Here is a 22,954-nt window from a genome sequence, read left to right as displayed (position 1 = left end):
GAGCCTGTGTCACCGAAGTGCATTTAACCATCAACAGTCTGGTTCTTTTTTGGCCATATACTACATCAGCTGCAGGCTGAGCCTGTTTCACCCAAGTGCATTTAACCATCAACAGTCTGATTATTTTTTGGCCATATACTACATCAGCTGCAGGCTGAGCCTGTGTCACCCAAGTGCATTTAACCATCAACAGTGTGGTTATTTTTTGGCCATATATTACATCAGGGGCAAGTTGAGCCTGTCACCCAGCGCCTAAAAAATAGACCTGACATTTCTATTCAACCAAATCTGCACAGTTTTAGCTGGTCAAGTTATTTGTAGTGACCGTAAAAGCAGACTTTTTGTTCTGGGTTGAAAAAGCATTCCCAAATTTGCCGTTCTGAAAATAACTAGTTTGTGGTATTTGAGGCCTACTTGAAATCTCTTCCAAAAAGAAAATCTTACATTGAAGTTATTGATAGTGTCATTCAGAAAAACCTAAGACACACGCTAGCGTGCTGATAGAAGTGTCATTCTGTGATTAAACCTATAACTGTCACACAGCACAAAAAAAAACAGGTCTCACATCTCTATTCAACCAAATCTGCACAGTTTTAGCTGGTCAAGTTATTTGTAGTGACCGTCAAAGCAGACTTTTTGTTCTGGGTTGAAAAAGCATTCCCAAATTTGCCATTCTGAAAATAACTAGTTTGTGGTATTTCAGGCCTACTTGAAATCTATCCCAAAAAGAAAATCTTAAATTGAAGTTATTGATAGTGTCATTCAGAAAAACCTAAGACACACGCTAGCGTGCTGATAGAAGTGTCATTCTGTGATTAAACCTATAACTGTCACACAGCGCAAAAAAAAACAGGTCTCACATCTCTATTCAACCAAATCTGCACAGTTTTAGCTGGTCAAGTTATTTGTAGTGACCGTCAAAGCAGACTTTTTGTTCTGGGTTGAAAAAGCATTCCCAAATTTGCCATTCTGAAAATAACTAGTTTGTGGTATTTCAGGCCAACTTGAAATCTATCCCAAAAAGAAAATCTTACATTGAAGTTATTGATAGTGTCATTCAGAAAAACCTAAGACACACGCTAGCGTGCTGATAGAAGTGTCATTCTCTGATTAAACCTATAACTGTCACACAGCGCAAAAAAAAACAGGTCTCACATCTCTTTTCAACCAAATCTGCACAGTTTTAGCTGGTCAAGTTATTTGTAGTGACCGTCAAAGCAGACTTTTTGTTCTGGGTTGAAAAAGCATTCCCAAATTTGCCATTCTCAAAATAACTAGTTTCTGGTATTTGAGGCCTACTTGAAATCTATCCCAAAAAGGATATCTTACATTGAAGGTACTGATAGTGTCATTCAGAAAAACCTAAGACACACGCTACCGTGCAGATAGAAGTCTGATTCTGTGATTAAACCTTAACCTGTCACACAGTGCAAAAAAAAAACAGGTCTCACATTTCTATTCAATGGTCTGCCGGGTGTTCACTCCAAGGTCATGGAAGTCACGCCTGCGGCCACCCCGTTCTCCGAGGGATATGTCCTGAAATCCAGCTGAAAGCTGCAGAACATCAGTCGGAGGTCTCTCCACTACTGGCGGGCCTCTCTGGCGCCCTCTTCCCACAAGCAAAGGCTCGGCTGGTGGCTGCTGGGGTCTTTCAATGCGTCTAGGTTCTTGAGCCTCTTGCTCCTGTCCAGGCTGTCCTTGGCTGGGCTGCCCCCTGGCACGTGCTCTTCCGCGGGCTCTGGCTCGTCCACTCATCTTCGATTCCTGAGAGGATATAAACCGCTAATAAGGTCAATCTGCCGCCTAGCAGCTCCGCCGTGGCACAATCACCTCAGAACTCGCACACTGGCTACTTTAGGTATCTTCACTGGTCACTTTGAGCAGAATGATGACATCCGAGTCACGGCACCAAATGTAACCCTCTTTTCCTTGCACCATCTGCGACACCTCCAGCTTTCACACTCACTCGGTCACCAGCTCCTCCAGGCATAAACTCTAAGTGGACTCTAAGGGACGACACTCAGGTCTTCTGTGGTTTAAAGCTTTATTGAGGTGTAGTGCACTTGGCTGGAGCCTGTAATACAACAGGGAAACACTGCCACTATGTGGTATACAGCCAGGTCACGAGCCCACCTATATCATAACAGGCAGTCATTTTATTACATTCCCACATACATGTTACAGGATATAACAAAGCATACAGAAAAATGAACAAGAGAAAATCATTTACAAAGATATTGCAGCAGGGTGACCTGGAATACAGCATGTCTTGCAGCCATTTTAGGAAGAACACATGTCTCTTTAACTGTACATCATCTACTCAGCCTAGCATGTGCTGCAGGGTTTAAAGGCTGCTAAAAAACATACAGTCACCTCTTTACATTCTACAGAACTATAATGGGTATATATTATAACTTTTTACAATAGATAAATGAACTTTAGCTTTAGAGAACTTAGACAGAGATCCTACCTCCTTCACAGTAAATGTCTGCACTGAGGAGACCAAACCAAGTAGCAGAATACACAGGGGGCTTTCTGGAAGAGTCCACTGTAAAGACTCTGTCTGTTAAAACTTTCCTCAGTTATCTAATAGCACATTTGAAGAGGTTTATTTAGCATGTCCTGACTCTCTGCTAACAGCTTATGAATATATGGAACTATATTTAACAAGTGATCATTGCTGCAGCTCCTGTATATTGGTATGACCCTATTGCACACCTGCAGACTGGATATTTGGTGAAACTTCATGTGGTTCATATCGACTGTACTACACCACTGACTTGGTGCCTGGGCCTAAATGTGTGACAGTGGCCTGTTCCAGTGGTGGGTGACGTGAAGCCTGATTCTCTGCTATGACATGAAGACAGATTCTGCGCTGACATAAGGCCAGATTCTCTGTTACGGGACCTCTCTCCTCTGCCTGGGCCTAAATGTGTGACAGTGGCCTGTTGTCACGGAACCATGAACCAGACGTACAACAAGAGATAAGTGAAAATAAGAAGGCTTTATTGAAAATAAAGCTGTAAAGCAAAAGTCCAAACGGATGGTGAAACCGAAGCAGAGTCTTAGAGAGGCCAGGGGTCAGGAACCAGAAGGGTAGTCAGACGAAGCCAGGATCAGGAACCAGCAGGGTAGTCAGACGAAGCCAGGATCAGGAACCAGCAGGGTAGTCAGACGAAGCCAGGATCAGGAACCAGAAGCAGCAGCAGTCTTAGAAGCATGTGAACACAGGAGGACCAAGCAAGGAACTGAAGCCACAGACCTCCTATATATATGAGCTAGGCATCCAGCTCCTCCCAGTGGGAAGGAGGAGCCGCAGGGTGGAAGGCTACAAGAAACCCAGAAACCAAGATGGCCGCCAGCACATGTCAAACGAAGGAGAACAGCAAGAAGGTAAGACCATGACAGTACCTCCCCCTCAAGGGCCCCTCCTCCGCGGAGCAAAAAACGGTTTCTGAGGGAAGCGTGGAAGGCTCGGAGCAAGGCAGGAGCATGGACATCTGCGGAGGGAACCCAGGAACGCTCCTCTGGACCATAACCACGCCAATGGACCAAAAACTGCACCCGACCGCGGACCAGGCGTGAGTCCAGGATATTGCTCCCCTCATACTCCTCACGATTGCCCACTCGGACCGGACGAGGCCGAGGAACCGAGGAAGTGAAACGATTACACACCAGTGGCTTCAACAGGGAGACATGAAACACGTTAGAGATCCGCATGCCAGGAGGAAGCGCAAGGGCATAGGCTACCGGGTTTACCCTGCGAAGCACTCGGAAGGGACCAACAAAGCGAGGCGCCAGCTTGGGAGTGGGCACTCGAAGGTTGAGGTTGCGGGTGGACAACCATACACGGTCTCCGACCTGGTAGGAAGGAGCAGGCGCTCGTCTGCGATCAGCCTGGAGTCTCTGGCGCTGCGCAGAGGCCTCAAGGGACTTCTGGATCTGTACCCAAGTAGCACGTAGGAGGGAAAGGTGATCCTCCACAGCCGGAATATCCTGGGGAGAGAATACCTCCGGTAACACGGCAGGTTGGAACCCATAATTGGCCATGAAGGGAGACGTCCCAGAGGAAGAGTTCACCGCCGTGTTCCTGGCAAACTCAGCCCAAGGCAGGAGGTCAACCCAATTGTCTTGGTGATCGGAGACATAGCAACGAAGGAATTGCTCCAAGGCCTGATTGGATCGTTCTGCGGCCCCATTGGACTGAGGGTGGTAGGTCGAGGAGAAGGAGAGATGAATCCCCAACTGGGAGCAAAAGGCGCGCCAGAACCTGGACACAAACTGACTCCCCCGATCCGACACAATCTCCTTGGGCAAACCGTGCAACCGGAAGACCTCCCTGGCAAAAATCGTGGCCAACTCTTGTGCAGAGGGTAACTTCTTGAGAGGAACACAGTGGCACATTTTGGAAAACCGATCCACAATCATGAGAATGACCGTATGGCCTCGGGATGCAGGGAGGTCCACAATGAAATCCATCCCCAGGTGTGACCATGGGCGCTCCCCGGTGGCTATGGGTTGCAGAAGGCCCAACGGAAGGTGCCGAGGGGACTTACTCTGGGCACAAACGGAGCATGCCGCTACATATGCGGCGATGTCGGAACGTAGGGAAGGCCACCAGAACAGACGTGAAACAGCCCAGGACAGCTGATTCTTTCCAGGATGCCCCGCGGTCTTGGAGTTATGGTAGGTTCGCAACAACCGAGTGCGCAACTCCTCAGGCACAAAACATCTGCCGTTGGGTCTCCCAGAGGGAGCACCAGATTGAGCCGCCAAAATCTGCTCACCCAGGGGAGAGGTCAGGCTGGTGCGAATGGCGGCCAGGATCTGATTCGGAGGTATGACCGAAGTCGGAATCGACTCCTCCCTGGACAGCTCGGAGTACTGCCGTGATAGGGCATCCGCCCTGATGTTCTTGGAACCGGGTAGGTAGGAGACCACGTAATTAAAACGTGACAAGAACAGAGCCCATCTGGCCTGACGTGGTGTCAATCTCTTGGCCTCAGAAAGGTAGGTCAGATTCTTATGGTCCGTCAGGATGAGAACCGGAACCACCGAACCCTCGAGCAAGTGGCTCCATTCTTTAAGGGCCTGCACGATGGCCAATAACTCCCTGTCACCAATCTGATAGTTGCACTCCGCGGAAGACAGTTTCCGGGAGTAAAACCCACAAGGAAGCAGAGGACCCTCTGGTGTTCTACGCTGAGACAGAAGGGCGCCTACTCCCGTCTCAGACGCGTCCACCTCGAGGACAAAGGGCAACCCAGGGTTGGGATGCGACAGAATCGGAGCCGACACAAAAGCGGACTTTAGGGCCTCAAAAGCTCGGATGACCTCGAGCGGCCAGACCTGGGAATTACTGCCCTTCCTGGTCAGATCCGTGAGAGGCTTGGCCAGCATGGAAAAGTCCCTGATGAACTTCCGATAATAATTGGCGAAGCCCAAAAAGCGCTGCAGGGAACGAAGACCACTGGGCTGGGGCCACTGTAAGACAGCCGAAACCTTCTTAGGATCCATGGAGAACCCCTCAGCGGAAATGATGTAACCTAAGAAGGTTACCTGGGATCGGTGAAATTCGCATTTCTCAAGCTTACCGAACAGCTTGTTCTCTCGTAACCGTTGCAACACTCGTCTGACATCCAGAATGTGGGCCTCCATGGATTCAGAATATACCAAGATGTCATCCAAATAGACCACCACACACTGCTGCAACAGGTCACGGAAAACATCGTTGATGAATTCCTGAAAGACTGCGGGCGCATTGCACAACCCAAAGGGCATAACCAAGGATTCATAATGACCGGTCCTGGTGTTAAACGCGGTCTTCCACTCATCGCCCGCCTTGATCCTTACCAGGTTATATGCCGCCCTCAGGTCGAGTTTGGTAAAGACCGTGGCCCCTTTAAGGCGATCGAACAGCTCGGAAATCAAGGGTATCGGGTAAGCGTTCTTGATCGTGATGCGATTGAGACCCCTGTAATCGATGCAAGGCCTCAACTCACCGCCCTTCTTTTTCACAAAGAAAAATCCAGCCCCTGCCGGGGACGAGGATTTGCGAATGTGTCCGCGTGAAAGCGCCTCCCTCACGTACTCCTCCATGGCCTCATTCTCCGCTACCGACAGTGGATAGACTTTGCCACGAGGAGGAACGGCACCAGGTTGTAACTCTATGGCACAATCGTATGGGCGGTGCGGAGGTAGGGCAACCGCGCGCACCTTATCGAATACATCCCGGTACTCCTCGTATTCAGGAGGCAACAGAGAGTCCGAGGAAGTACACAGCAACTTGACAGACCCATGGATGCAACTAGCCCCACACTGCGGTGACCACGAGAGGATCTCGGCCGATCTCCAATCGAAAGTCGGATTATGCTTCTGGAGCCAGGGGTACCCCAAGACCACCGAGTAGTGTGGAGACGAAATAACCTGGAGGCAGACCGGCTCAACTGTGAACGGCACTAATGGCTATCCCCACTGGAAGGGTCTCATGAGTCACGTGTGGCGGCAGAAGGGGTCTGCCGTCTATCGCCTCAAGAGCCAGTGGGGAACCTCGAGCCTGCAGAGGAATGGAATTGGCGGCAGCGAACACACTATCAATGAACAAACCACCAGCACCAGAGTCCACCAACGCCTGGGTCGTCACCGAGCCCCCGACCCAGGAGAGGACAACAGTGATCAGTGGTTTGTCAACACGGGAAACCGGGGACGAGGAGACTCCACCCAAGATCTGCCCCCGACAGGATCTCAGGTACGAGCGTTTTCCCGGACGGTTCGGACAAGCCAACCGAAAATGCCCACCGAGACCACAGAACATGCATCGGCCCTCGCGTCTCCGGAGTACCCTCTCCCCCTCGGACAGGCGAGCAAACCCCAGCTGCATGGGTTCACCCCCAGACAAGTCATCCCCAGGAGGCGTGAGAGGAGAGGGAGGCACGGGTGGGACAGCAAACGTAGGCGCCAATCTGTTAGAAGACCTCCACAGGCTCTCCTTAAAGGAAGGTCTCTCCCTGAGTCTGGTGTCAATCAAAATCAGGAAAGAAATAAGAGACTCGAGCTCCACTGGTAGGTCCTTAGCTGCAACCTCATCCTTCAAGGCATCCGAGAGACCATGAGAGAAAGCAGCGACCAGAGCCTCATTATTCCAGCCCACCTCTGCTGCCAGGGTACGAAACTCAATGGCGTATTCAGCTACGGATCGTGAACCCTGTCTGATGGACATAAGGAGCTTCGCAGCAGAGGCAGCACGAGCCGGCACATCGAATACCTTCCGAAGAGAAGCAACAAAACCGGAAAACTCGGCAACCACCGGATTGTTGTTCTCCCATAAAGGGCTGGCCCAGGCCAAGGCCTTGTCCGAGAGCAGCGAGATCAAGAAGCCCACCTTTGATCTCTCAGTAGGAAAGGCATGTGGCAGCAACTCGAAATAAATGCCCACCTGGTTAAGGAAACCTCGGCACTGAGTTGGCTCTCCCCCAAAGCGCTGTGGAAGAGGGGCAGAACCGGTCATACCCCAAAACACCGCAGGCGCAACAACAGGTGTCGGGGTAGACTCTGGCGCAACAACCGGAGCGGCAGTAGGAGCGACAACCGACCCATCAGCAACGGGAGCGAAATGAGCCGTGCGTTCAAGCAGGGTTAGCAACGCCACAGCGAACCGACCCAACAGGTGATCCTGCTGATCAAGTCTGGCAACCAGCATGGGTAGCGAGGATGGCCCTGTACCGTCAGAATTCATGGCTTGGTCCTAATGTCACGGAACCATGAACCAGACGTACAACAAGAGATAAGTAAAATTAAGAAGGCTTTATTGAAAATAAAGCTGTAAAGCAAAAGTCCAAACGGATGGTGAAACCGAAGCAGAGTCTTAGAGAGGCCAGGGGTCAGGAACCAGAAGGGTAGTCAGACGAAGCCAGGATCAGGAACCAGCAGGGTAGTCAGACGAAGCCAGGATCAGGAACCAGAAGCAGCAGCAGTCTTAGAAGCATGTGAACACAGGAGGACCAAGCAAGGAACTGAAGCCACAGACCTCCTATATATATGAGCTAGGCATCCAGCTCCTCCCAGTGGGAAGGAGGAGCCGCAGGGTGGAAGGCTACAAGAAACCCAGAAACCAAGATGGCCGCCAGCACATGTCAAACGAAGGAGAACAGCAAGAAGGTAAGACCATGACACCTGTTCCAGTGGTGGGTGACGAGAAGCCTGATTTTCTGCTATGACATGAAGACAGATTCTGCGCTGACATAAGGCCAGATTCTCTGTTACGGGACCTCTCTCCTCTGCCTGGGCCTAAATGTGTGACAGTGGCCTGTTCCAGTGGTGGGTGACGTGAAGCCTGATTCTCTGCTATGACATGAAGACAGATTCTGCGCTGACATAAGGCCAGATTCTCTGTTACGGGACCTCTCTCCTCTGCCTGGGCCTAAATGTGTGACAGTGGCCTGTTCCAGTGGTGGGTGACGTGATGCCTGATTCTCTGCTATGACATGAAGACAGATTCTGCGCTGACATAAGGCCAGATTCTCTGTTACTGGACCTCTCTCCTCTGCCTGGGTGCCTGGGCCTAAATGTGTGACAGTGGCCTGTTCCAGTGGTGGGTGACGTGAAGCCTGATTCTCTGCTATGACATGAATACAGATTCTGCGCTGACATAAGGCCAGATTCTCTGTTGCGGGACCTCTCTCCTCTGCCTGGGTGCCTGGGCCTAAATGTGTGACAGTGGCCTGTTCCAGTGGTGGGTGACGTGAAGCCTGATTCTCTGCTATGACATGAAGACAGATTCTGCGTTGACATAAGGCCAGATTCTCTGTTACGGGAACTCTCTCCTCTGCCTGGGCCTAAATGTGTGACAGTGGCCTGTTCCAGTGGTGGGTGACGTGATGCCTGATTCTCTGCTATGGCATGAAGACAGATTCTGCGCTGACATAAGGCCAGATTCTCTGTTACGGGACCTCTCTCCTCTGCCTGGGTGCCTGGGCCTAAATGTGTGACAGTGGCCTGTTCCAGTGGTGGGTGACGTGAAGCCTGATTCTCTGCTATGACATGAAGACAGATTCTGCGCTGACATAAGGCCAGATTCTCTGTTACGGGACCTCTCTCCTCTGCCTGGGTGCCTGGGCCTAAATGTGTGACAGTGGCCTGTTCCAGTGGTGGGTGACGTGAAGCCTGATTCTCTGCTATGACATGAATACAGATTCTGCGCTGACATAAGGCCAGATTCTCTGTTACGGAACCGCTCTCCTCTGTCTGGGTGCCTGGGCCTAAATGTGTGACAGTGGCCTGTTCCAGTGGTGGGTGACGTGAAGCCTGATTCTCTGCTATGACATGAAGACAGATTCTGCGCTGACATAAGGCCAGATCCTCTGTTACGGGACCTCTCTCCTCTGCCTGGGTGTTGGGCCTAAATGTGTGACAGTGGCCTGTTCCAGTGGTGGGTGACGTGAAGCCTGATTCTCTGCTATGACATGAAGACAGATTCTGCGCTGACATAAGGACAGATTCTCTGTTACGGGACCTCTCTCCTCTGCCTGGGTGCCTGGGCCTAAATGTGTGACAGTGGCCTGTTCCAGTGGTGGGTGACGTGAAGCCTGATTCTCTACTATGACATGAAGACAGATTCTGCGCTGACATAAGGCCAGATTCTCTGTTACGGGATCTCTCTCCTCTGCCTGGGTGCCTGGGCCTAAATGTGTGACAGTGGCCTGTTCTAGTGGTGGGTGACGTGAAGCCTGATTCTCTGCTATGACATGAATACAGATTCTGCGCTGACATAAGGCCAGATTCTCTGTTACGGGACCTTTCTCCTCTGCCTGGGTGCCTGGGCCTAAATGTGTGACAGTGGCCTGTTCCAGTGGTGGGTGACGTGAAGCCTGGTTCTCTGCTATGACATGAATACAGATTCTGCGCTGACATAAGGCCAGATTCTCTGTTACGGGACCGCTCTCCTCTGTCTGGGTGCCGGGGCCTAAATGTGTAACAGTGGCCTGTTCCAGTGGTGGGTGACGTGAAGCCTGATTCTCTGCTATGACATGAAGACAGATTCTGCGCTGACATAAGGACAGATTCTCTGTTACGGGACCTCTCTCCTCTGCCTGGGCCTAAATGTGTGACAGTGGCCTGTTCCAGTGGTGGGTGACGTGATGCCTGATTCTCTGCTATGACATGAAGACAGATTCTGCGCTGACATAAGGCCAGATTCTCTGTTACGGGACCGCTCTCCTCTGCCTGGGTGCCTGGGCCTAAATGTGTGACAGTGGCCTGTTCCAGTGGTGGGTGACGTGATGCCTGATTCTCTGCTATGACATGAAGACAGATTCTGCGCTGACATAAGGCCAGATTCTCTGTTACGGGACCGCTCTCCTCTGTCTGGGTGCCTGGGCCTAAATGTGTGACAGTGGCCTGTTCCAGTGGTGGGTGACGTGAAGCCTGATTCTCTGCTATGACATGAAGACAGATTCTGCGCTGACATAAGGCCAGATTCTCTGTTACGGGACCGCTCTCCTCTGTCTGGGTGCCGGGGCCTAAATGTGTGACAGTGGCCTGTTCCAGTGGTGGGTGACATGAAGACTGATTCTGCGCTGACATGAAGCCAGATTCTCTGCTATGGCATGAAGAGACTGATTCTCTGCTGACATGAAGCCAGATTCTTTGCTATGGCATGAAGAGACTGATTCTCTGCTGACGTGAAGCCAGATTCTCTGCTATGGGACCTCTGTCCAATCGATATTGGTTCATTTTTATTTTTTTAATTTTAATTTTAATTCATTTCCCTATCCACATTTGTTTGCAGGGGATTTACCTACATGTTGCTGCCTTTTGCAGCCCTCTAGCTCTTTCCTGGGCTGTTTTACAGCCTTTTTAGTGCCCAAAAGTTCGGGTCCCCATTGACTTCAATGGGGTTCGGGTTCGGGACGAAGTTCGGATCGGGTCCGGATCCCGAACCCGAACATTTCCGGGAAGTTCGGCCGAACTTCTCGAACCCGAACATCCAGGTGTTCGCTCAACTCTAGTTGTATATCAATTGTCTTAAACTGTAACTCTCCAACTGTGCCTTAAACTGATTAATACAGTGCTCTTCTGTGTGCAACAGTACCTTGGCCTAACAAGAGAACAATAGAGCTGTCATACCGTCATCCTAATTCTATACTCACCATGATAATGAGGATTACCTTTAAGATAACATATTCCCTATTCACTATAGCAGTAAACTAACAGTGGATTTCCAATCTATGTAAGATTTAATCATTTGTGCTAACTACTACAGAAGGACAATATTTTGAATAAAATTTTCAAATGCATGGTATAGATAGAATGAAAATTAAACACAGCCATACATTCTGAAGAAAGGTTTTCTATGAATATTGAATTTAAATAAAATACTCCTTTCTGAAGGAAATGTCTAAATAAAGTGTCTCACTTCAGCAAATGGCATTCATCACACAAAGTATTGTGATTGTCCATATTGCCTCCTTTGCTGGCTTGATTTTCCATCACATTATATGTTACTCATATCCAGGGGTTATGACCACCCTGCACTCAAGCAGTAGTGGTGGCTGTGCTTGCACATTATTGGAAAAAGGCGCCGGCCTCTCCGGTGGCTGTGACTGTGGGAGTGCAGATAGGCACGCATGGGCAGCAGTTCCTGTCTGGGCCATCTTATATCTGCACTGCAGAAGTGGCCAAAACCCTTGGATATGAACGGTATATAATGTGATGGAAAAATGAATCAAGCCAGCAAAGGAGGCAATATGGACATTCACAATACATTAGTAAGTGCCTTGTATTAACTTCCTCTACATGTTAAATGCCATTTGCTGGAATTAGACAATTAAAGAGAAGCTGTCAACTCTTCAGACATGTCTATGTTAGTAAATACTTCTATTCCTCATGAAATAACAATGCTGCAGAATGTTCTTTGTGTTCTGTTGTTCCTCTGTTATTCCTTAATAAAAGTTATGAACACATTTACAACTAGGTGTTACAAGTACCATTCAGTGTCTAACAGTGCCAGACTATGTAGAGATATGCCCCTTTGAAAGGGGGGGGGGGGTGGTAATACCCAATTGTCACTTTATTCTTTATTATTCAGGAGGAATAACAGCTAAGTTGCACAATGTATGACAGAGAGTTATAAGAGTAGATGCTCCAGAAGTGTTATTTTATGGGGAGAATTGACTAAAACAGACACGTCAGGAAAGGTGACAGACCATCTTAAAATGATCTACTGTTTTAATTACTTGTTATAAAGAGAAGTGTAGAAAAGTGTAGAAAATAATTGTATAGTCAGATTGCCATAATAATATAAAAAGCATATTTTTCCCCTGTGGAATACAATACTTAAAGTTCATGTGATCATCAAGAAGTTCAATTATGAAAAAATAAATATAAGCAAAAATATACTGTACATGCAAAATGTCAAAGTAACCAGCGCTGCTGCCATTTCAGACCATGTTTTCCTTCTGCTAACACAGTAAATAACGTGTCTCTCACAAAGGAATGAGCTTTTTCCTTTTCTGATTTTGTAATATATAGTTGGCCTGTATGGCAATTTATCTGCACCATAGTAAATCAAGGTAAAATTATGTTCATACATCTCCGACTGATCTTGTATTATCACAAAGAAAAGTGCTGGCTTTCATGCAGTAATAAGCCAATCATAGTCCTCAGGCTTAATAATGAAAACTGCACACTACAGCACAGAACAAAAATTGATAGCACTTTCTTCAAAAAATGAATATAAATGAAAGCATGAAGTAATATCTCACTGACATTATGGAATTGAAAGGGAATTTCTGTGAAGTAGTGGTCCATTAAAAAGGACATTTCAAGTAATATTTTTGTTTAATTAAGTACCTTTACTTGTGGGGTACCGTCGGCTGATGCTGCCATCATTGTTCATTTTTTTCAAATACCCCTCGCTTGACACACTGTGATTCTCTGCAGTTTTTGCGCCCAGTATGTTAATACTGAGCATTGGTACAGGGAGGAGATGCCAGGGTTTCTCAGTGGGTGTCTTCTTCTCCGCGCTTGTACCAGGGTCCAATCGCAGCAAAGCGCGTCACAGGCAGGGAGAAGGTGAGCTGTTTTTTATCCCTGGCTTTGATGGGCTCTGCTGTGATTGGACAGCGGCACAGCCAGCGGTCCAATCAAATACAATATTATATGAAATATATGATATATATAATATCATATGCAATATTAGTTGACATTTGTCAGTAGATTTGTATCTATGAAACGGGCTGACCTGTTGCATGTGTGCTCGCAACTGAAGGCATCTGGGTTGGTCCCATATTCATATGTACCCTCATTGCTAAGAAAAATGAAGTTAATATATGCAAATGAGCCTCTAAGAGCAATGGAGGTAGTGCCGCTACATACAGAGGCTCTACTCTCTCTGCCTTGCCTTCTGCACTTTGACCAGGCCAGACAGGCATGATCACGTTTATACTGCCTAGCCCTGTCAATCTAAGTGGAGAGGGCATAGCAGTTGCAGAGCGTGCAGCACACAGGCAATACGTCAGCCAGTTTCATAGGTACAAATCTAATAAAAGATGCCCTTTAAATGGTACCATCCTGCAAAAGACCTCATACAAGCCCTCATATGTCTATGTGAACAGAAAAATAAATCCAGAAAGTCAGGGAGTAAAAATGAACACACAAAAACAGAAAATTGCAGGGTCTGGAAAGGGTTAGATAATAATTCTGGTTTCTGCAAATAAAAGTATTTTTTTTTGTAAAATGAATACAGTATGTGTACAATTTTTATGCTATTTTCAAGATCTATGACTGCTTTTATTCATTAGGAACCTGAATTGTTTAATGTCAGAGATAAAATGTGTCCTGGTCATGTGATGGACACTGAGGTGCAGAACTGGTTATAGTATGTATTCTATATCAGAACATTTTTTTTTTCCAAAGAGCTGTGCACCAGTGGGATCATACATGACCAAATCAACTTATTCCATGCGAGTAAACAATGACCATTCCTGTTGCATAAACCTTAACCCCTTCAGGACCCTGCCATTTTTCACCTTCCTGCCCAGGCCATTTTTTGAAAATCTGACATGTGTCACTTTATGTGGTGATAACTTTAAAACGCTTTTACTTATCCAGGCCATTCTGAGAATATTTTCTCGTCACAAATAGAGATGTCCCGAACTATTCGCCGGCGAACAGTTCCCGGCGAACATCGCTTGTTCGAGTTCGCCGTGGCGGGTGAACATATGCGATGTTCGGTCCGCCCCCTATACGTCATCATTGAGCAAACTTTGACCCTGTACCTCACAGTCAGCAGACACATTCCAGCCAATCAGCAGCATACCCTCCCTCCCAGACCTTCCCACCTCCTATCAAAAAGCAAGGACAGCATCCATCTTAGATTCATTCAATAGCTAGGCCAGTGTATTCAGTGTCCACTACAGTTCTCAAAGACTCATCTGATCTGCTGTAAGGACAGCGTCCTGACAGCACCCCAAAAAGCCCTTTTTAGGGCTAGTACATCAGTCTGCTTTTTCTTTTTTTTCCTCTGTAATCTAATTGCAGTTGCCTGCCAGCGTGTGTGTCAGGCCCACAGCGTGTACTGTGCCCACTACTGCCAGTGCCCAGTGCCACCACTCATATCTGGTGTCACAGTAGCTTGCATTTTAAAAAAAACAACAATTTTTCCACTGTAATCTAATCGCAGTTGCCTGCAAGCATGTGTGTCAGGCTTACAGCGTGTACTGTGGCCACTACTGCCAGTGCCCAGTGCCACCACTCATATCTGATGTCACAGTAGCTTGCATTAAAAAATAAAAATAAAAATTCACTGTAATATAATTGCAGTTGCCTGCAAACGTGTGTGTCAGGCCCACAGCGTGTACTGTGCCCACTACTGCCAGTGCCCAGTGCCACCACTCATATCTGGTGTCACAGTAGCTTGCATTTAAAAAAACAACAACTATTTTTTCACTGTAATATAATTACAGTTGCCTGCAAGCATGTGTGTCAGGCCTACAGCGTGTACTGTGCCCACTACTGCCAGTGCCCAGTTGCACCACTCATATCTGGTGTCACAGTAGCTTGCATTTAAAAAAAATATATAAAATTTCACTGTAATATAATTGCAGTTGCCTGCAAGCGTGTGTGTCAGGCCTACAGCGTTTACTGTGCCCACTACTGCCAGTGCCCAGTTGCACCACTCATATCTGGTGTCACAGTAGCTTGCATTTAAAAAAATAAAACAAAATTTTCATTGTAATATAATTGCAGTTGCCTGCAAGCGTGTGTGTCAGGCCCACAGGGTGTACTGTGCCCACTACTGCCAGTGCCCAGTTGCACCACTCATATCTGGTGTCACAGTAGCTTGCATTTAAAAATAAAAAACCATTTTTTCACTGTAATATAATTGCAGTTGCCTGCAAGCGTGTGTGTCAGGCCTACAGCATGTACTGTGCCCACTACTGCCAGTGCCCAGTTGAACCACTCATATCTGGTGTCACAGTAATCTGTATAAAAGAAATCTGTATAAAAAAACACATAGATAACATAGAGACAACCATGAGGGAACTACAAGTTTTTTCTGACCACCCAGACTACGCAACAATGAACCATAACATAAGCAATAGAATCTACCAAAATGAACAAAACATTGTAGCTACCAAAGCAAACAAACTACAAAGAGATAGAACAGACAAACAACAAGGCAATTATAGACCACAACAACAACGGAAAAACAACACATACCAAAACCCTGCAAGCACCATTCCAATCCAACATACCACAGACAGTACAGCACACGATCACAGACTTAAGCCGAACCACGAACATAAGAAAAATAGTCATCAGGAGGTTAGAACACGCTTTTTTACTAATCAAACACACAAGAGACCCTTTTCCAAAGACACCACAAAACCACAAGTCCACAATAGCGCCACATCATATAACAGCACAAGACGTAAAGATCTCAGACCAACATACATTCCCATAACAACTTTGCAAGAATCAGAAAAGACAAAAAATACAGCTTACACAGCAGTACAAAATAAGAAAGAAACCCACACCTCTCAACCCGAAAATAGCATACCTTTGCTACCAATACAATCACATACAATGCTCTCCACAACCACACCAAAGAAGAACACTCAAACAACAAAAGATATTTTAGAATCACCGTATGTATACAGCCCAAAGATGACTGACAACATAGAACACAGTCCCCATTGTCCCACAAAGAAAGATTTAGACACGACCACAGATGAGTTTCTAGAAAGATTCAGAACCCTAAAAACTAATTATTTAGACTACAAAAAGAAAAACACAATGAGAAGAGAACAGGAGACAGTCACATCGACACCCCTGATATCACTCAGTCCTCCGAATACAGAACACAAGGAGAACCATGCATCTGGCATATACAGCAAAATAAAGGACAGCACTCAACCTCCGGGGATCCCTACCCAAGACACTAGCATAAACTTGTCCATCTTTACAACTCACCAAACCTCTATCACAGAAGATCAGATAGACATCACACCGCTTATTATCATAGACAACACTGCGGTAGGCACATCGGCCCTGGTTCCTTTTTTAGATCGTGCCAGACCCCCGCAAGTCAGATATACAGAACCGACTATTCACAAGGACACCATCCTCAAAAAACATTCCAACCAGACAGTCACCCCACAGATAACGGAATTCTTCAAGCCCACTCCCGGAAAGAGAAAATTCGAACCCGAGGCTGCAGGGGAGGACAACACCAGAAAAATAAAACCCACATAAAAAATAAAAAAAGAGACAGAAATGAGATACCAACAGTAAAAATCTTTAATCTCTCATCCTACCAAACCACGAAACAAGAAGATAGTCTGCTACAAAAAGGATTATCCTTTTGCCCACTTCATAACATAGACCCCTTCCAATTATATTTAGACATCCAGAAATTTAGAAAAAACCTGACCGTAAAAAGATTTTTCGAACAAGAAAACCGCAAAAAAACTGAAAATATTACACCTGCAGAAGTAGAAGAGATAGATACATATAAACATCAGGAAGTACATCCAAAATCAGGTTTTTTCCCGGTACACAGAGAAGGTCATTTCATACCTACCTTCTTTGACCTAGTAACAGCAGAACTGAAAAAAATCCCACAAAAAAAGGAACAACAAAAAAGACCCCCCACTAGCGGAAACCTAACACACTGTGAGACACGCGCTATGAAAACCCTAAAAAATAATGAGAGCATAATAATAAGGCCGGCTGACAAGGGGGGGGGCATAGTAATTCAAAATATAGAAGATTACGAAGCAGAATCACAGAATATCCTGAGCAACACCGAATACTACCGTGTAACAAAAGATAACCCATTCCCAGACATCATTAAAAGACTAAAAAATCTAGTAAAACATGCCCATGATCAACAGTACATAAATAAAAAAGAAAAAAACTTCCTTATCCCTAAAGCTCCCTCCAACCCATATTTCTACCATCTACCAAAAATACACAAAAACCCAGTGAAACCACCAGGAAGACCAATAGTGTCAAATACAAACTCATCCACAAGCAATATATCTCACTACCTTGATCTTTTCCTCCAACCGTACGTTCGCAATCTAACCAGCTACTTGCATGACTCCAGGCAGCTCATTCAAGAAATAGAAAAAATAAAATGGAAAGACACATATGCCCTATTGACCATGGACGTAACGGCATTATATTCTAATATCGAACACGAACTAGGTATCAAATGTGTGGAAACCACCCTGAGAAACGATAGGACTTTAAAATCACCACAAATCCAATTTTTATTAGACAGTCTACGTTTTGTCTTGGAAAATAATTTTTTCATTTACAATAAGACTACATATCACCAATGCCGGGGTACCGCGATGGGTACGAAGGTAGCACCGTCCTTCGCTAATATCTTCATGGGCCAATTCGAGGACACACATATATACAGGAATACAGTAACACTCAAACACATTGTATATTATAAAAGATATATCGACGATATTTTCATTATCTGGGAAGGAGACGAAGAATCCGCACAAAATTTCTGCAACAATCTAAATAAGACACCTTGGGGAATAACCTTTACGCCTAACTACAACAAAAACACAATAGACTTTTTAGACATCTCCATCACTACCAAAAACAATATCCTGACAACTAAAACGTATTTCAAACAAGTAGACACCAACAGCTACATCCACTACAAGAGTTTCCATCATAAAAAATGGCTCCACAACATCCCTTACAGCCAATATAAGCGGATAAGACAAAATTGCACAGAGGACATCGATTTTATCCAACAGGCAAAAATCATCCAGAAAAGATTCATAGATAAAGGCTACCCGAAAGAAATTATAAAGAATGCCTACCAAAAGAGCAAAAAAACAACACAAATAGAGTGCCTGAAAAACACCAAAAAAGAGGAAAATAACACAAGAACAGAAAAATACCCTAAACACCTTAATTTGATAACACAATATAATACCTCAAATAGGGCCGTCCAAGACATCCTGTCCAAACATTGGCATATTTTAAAAAGTGACCCATACCTTGAAAAATACCTCCCAAAAAAACCTGCTGTGACCTACAGGAGAGCACCGACCATAAAAAATACCCTAGCCCCCAGCAAAAAGAATACAAAAAAACCAATAGAAACTAAAAAAGAGCCAGTAGGCAGTTTCAAATGTGGGACAAAACGGTGCCTCTGCTGTAACACAATCACACACAACAATAAGAGCTTCAGCTCAACAAAAAATGGGGCCACCTTCTCCATAAAACATCACCTAAACTGTAAAAGTAGCTATGTCATATACCTCATAGAATGCAAATGTGGACTTCAATATGTGGGGCGAACAACACAAGAATTACATTGTAGACTTAACCAACACAGACACAACATACAGAAACTCTGCCCCAAACACAGCATCTCACGACACTGCGCCACAACACCAGAAAAAAGCAAACATACATTCAAAATCACACCCATAGACTTCATCCCAGATAACCCTTACAATAGGTTCAGCAGCCTCCAGAGGAGAGAGATCTACTGGATCTACCAATTAGATACACTGACCCCATACGGTCTGAATGAGATAAGTGAGACCATTCTATAATCCCCAAAACATTTTGTGACCCAAAAGAAATAGTACCAAGTATCCACACGCTGTTAAAACCAAAACAACAATAATATTATCATACTAAGGAGATAGAGATGACTATACAGGGAGGAAAAACCATCACACTAGGCTCCCATCCTTATATATGTGTGTGTATGTGTGTGTATATGTACGTGTGGGCATATAGATATATATGTACACCATGCGAATGGGTGTGTATGCATCTATACACATACGGATCCTAACCGATCCATATGAATGCTTTTAGAAAAATCCTTTTTACAATGCTGCTGAGTGTAAATGTTTGCGCTTTCCCACATACACTCAGGTTGTTTTCTGTGGGTATAAGTATGCATACATCAGCCTTTTAAGTCTTTTTACATTAGCCTCTTTTAGTTAATTGTCTAGTAATTCAATCCCCTTTTTAACTTTTTTCTATGTATTTAATTATTGATTTATCTATTTATCTATATATATATTCATATGTATACAAAAATTCTCTGTTTACCTCCGATGACAGTGGATGCAGGAACATATAGCAGTCACCTGATTATGTGGGCGGACACAAAAAATCACATGACCGCACACAAAAACCGCCCCCGATAGCATCCAGATACCACATCACAAAGACCAGCCCACTGAGGTCACAAACTGGGCTTGGCCTGCTACAGCATGATCCGATAAAGACCTGATGACAGTGGATGTAGGAGCACACAGCAGTCACCTGACTATGTGGGCGGACAAAGAATCACATGACCGCATGCAAATACCGCCCCCGATAGCATCCAGATACCACTTTGAAAGACCAACCCACTGAGGTCATCAAATGGGCTTGGCCTGCTATAGCATGATCCAATAAAGACCAACCTAGGACCTAGGAGCCACGACATCATCCAACGACCGGCCCACTTACACCAGCGATAGGCTGGAGACAAATACGTCAGCCGAGCATTACTCCTCCCCGCATGTGATAGATATGCCGCACTGCAATACCGGCCCACTGACATCATAGAGGGGCGTTCCCCTGCTGCGTCACCCAGATGCCGCCCCCAGAATAAGGCCATACAGACACTGCACAAACGAGCATAATCACCGCCCATACCACGCCCACAGGACGTCACAAGCCAACCTGAAAAACAATATGATTGGCCACTGAACACTGGGGGAGTGTCTGGTATCCTAGCAACAGGGAAAACACTCACGCCCCCAGCCCCCTCTCTCCACCCATGTGATCTGCACACATTGCGCCCAAACGAAGTAGATAAAAACAACTGGAAACATTGTATTTTTAATGTAATAAGATTTATTGTCCTGAGGAAGGGGGATGTTTTGCCCCCGAAACGCGTAGACTTACTTTACTATTAATAAAAAGATTACCTTTATTGGTACCTTCTGAGCACCGAGTCCTTACTGCACCAGCGCCACCGAGAATGGTCCGATTTTTTCTTTACTTCTCTACATACAATTTATCCTGACAACCGCAACCACGGCAAGGGATACAGACCAGGGGCAGCAGACGCAGTCTTCTCTTCTCCGTAAACTGGACGGATAAATCCAGACAAGCATTTCGGAGGCGTTGTGACCTTTCACAACCCCTTCTGGTAAGCATAATCAGTAGCTTTTTTGTGCCTATACACTGTGCTGTAAGGTTCCACACAGGAGGCGCTGCCTCCTCTCTTTCTTTTTCCTTCTATATACCGCATCCGGAGCCCGGTGGGAACACACGGACCCCGGAGGACATCCCAAGTCCGAACACCCTGAGGAGGACCTGCAGCCACCAGTGTGAAAAGTGAACCAGCACCTTCAACAAACAACACCCCCAAAAAAAGAAAAAGAAAAAGAAAATGGAATACTTCTCACAAAGAACCCAACAAAGGAAATCGCTAATATCAAGATTTACAGCGAAACAGACCGCAGAGCAAACTACGCCAATAGATGACAACATTACGGCAAGTTATACCACAGAAGAGACAAAAACTATGTGCACCTTGTTTCACACATTAGAAGATAACCTAAAAAGTGAACTCTTCCATGCTTTGGACGTTAGTTTCCTACAGATTTATTCACAAGAAAATATAGCCCCACGCGGACTTAGAATAAGCATTGCCCCCACATTTCCAGATGATCAGGCCTTCATATACGAATGGAATGACTATCTTGATCAATGCGCAGCAGGCCTAATGAGAATTATATCACATAAAAGAGAAATCTGTATAAAAAAACACATAGATAACATAGAGACAACCATGAGGGAACTACAAGTTTTTTCTGACCACCCAGACTACGCAACAATGAACCATAACATAAGCAATAGAATCTACCAAAATGAACAAAACATTGTAGCTACCAAAGCAAACAAACTACAAAGAGATAGAACAGACAAACAACAAGGCAATTATAGACCACAACAACAACGGAAAAACAACACATACCAAAACCCTGCAAGCACCATTCCAATCCAACATACCACAGACAGTACAGCACACGATCACAGACTTAAGCCGAACCACGAACATAAGAAAAATAGTCATCAGGAGGTTAGAACACGCTTTTTTACTAATCAAACACACAAGAGACCCTTTTCCAAAGACACCACAAAACCACAAGTCCACAATAGCGCCACATCATATAACAGCACAAGACGTAAAGATCTCAGACCAACATACATTCCCATAACAACTTTGCAAGAATCAGAAAAGACAAAAAATACAGCTTACACAGCAGTACAAAATAAGAAAGAAACCCACACCTCTCAACCCGAAAATAGCATACCTTTGCTACCAATACAATCACATACAATGCTCTCCACAACCACACCAAAGAAGAACACTCAAACAACAAAAGATATTTTAGAATCACCGTATGTATACAGCCCAAAGATGACTGACAACATAGAACACAGTCCCCATTGTCCCACAAAGAAAGATTTAGACACGACCACAGATGAGTTTCTAGAAAGATTCAGAACCCTAAAAACTAATTATTTAGACTACAAAAAGAAAAACACAATGAGAAGAGAACAGGAGACAGTCACATCGACACCCCTGATATCACTCAGTCCTCCGAATACAGAACACAAGGAGAACCATGCATCTGGCATATACAGCAAAATAAAGGACAGCACTCAACCTCCGGGGATCCCTACCCAAGACACTAGCATAAACTTGTCCATCTTTACAACTCACCAAACCTCTATCACAGAAGATCAGATAGACATCACACCGCTTATTATCATAGACAACACTGCGGTAGGCACATCGGCCCTGGTTCCTTTTTTAGATCGTGCCAGACCCCCGCAAGTCAGATATACAGAACCGACTATTCACAAGGACACCATCCTCAAAAAACATTCCAACCAGACAGTCACCCCACAGATAACGGAATTCTTCAAGCCCACTCCCGGAAAGAGAAAATTCGAACCCGAGGCTGCAGGGGAGGACAACACCAGAAAAATAAAACCCACATAAAAAATAAAAAAAGAGACAGAAATGAGATACCAACAGTAAAAATCTTTAATCTCTCATCCTACCAAACCACGAAACAAGAAGATAGTCTGCTACAAAAAGGATTATCCTTTTGCCCACTTCATAACATAGACCCCTTCCAATTATATTTAGACATCCAGAAATTTAGAAAAAACCTGACCGTAAAAAGATTTTTCGAACAAGAAAACCGCAAAAAAACTGAAAATATTACACCTGCAGAAGTAGAAGAGATAGATACATATAAACATCAGGAAGTACATCCAAAATCAGGTTTTTTCCCGGTACACAGAGAAGGTCATTTCATACCTACCTTCTTTGACCTAGTAACAGCAGAACTGAAAAAAATCCCACAAAAAAAGGAACAACAAA

This window comes from Bufo bufo, chromosome 1 (assembly GCF_905171765.1).
Source record: "Bufo bufo chromosome 1, aBufBuf1.1, whole genome shotgun sequence".
Lineage (NCBI taxonomy): Eukaryota > Metazoa > Chordata > Amphibia > Anura > Bufonidae > Bufo > Bufo bufo.
This window is presented reverse-complemented; position numbering follows the sequence as displayed.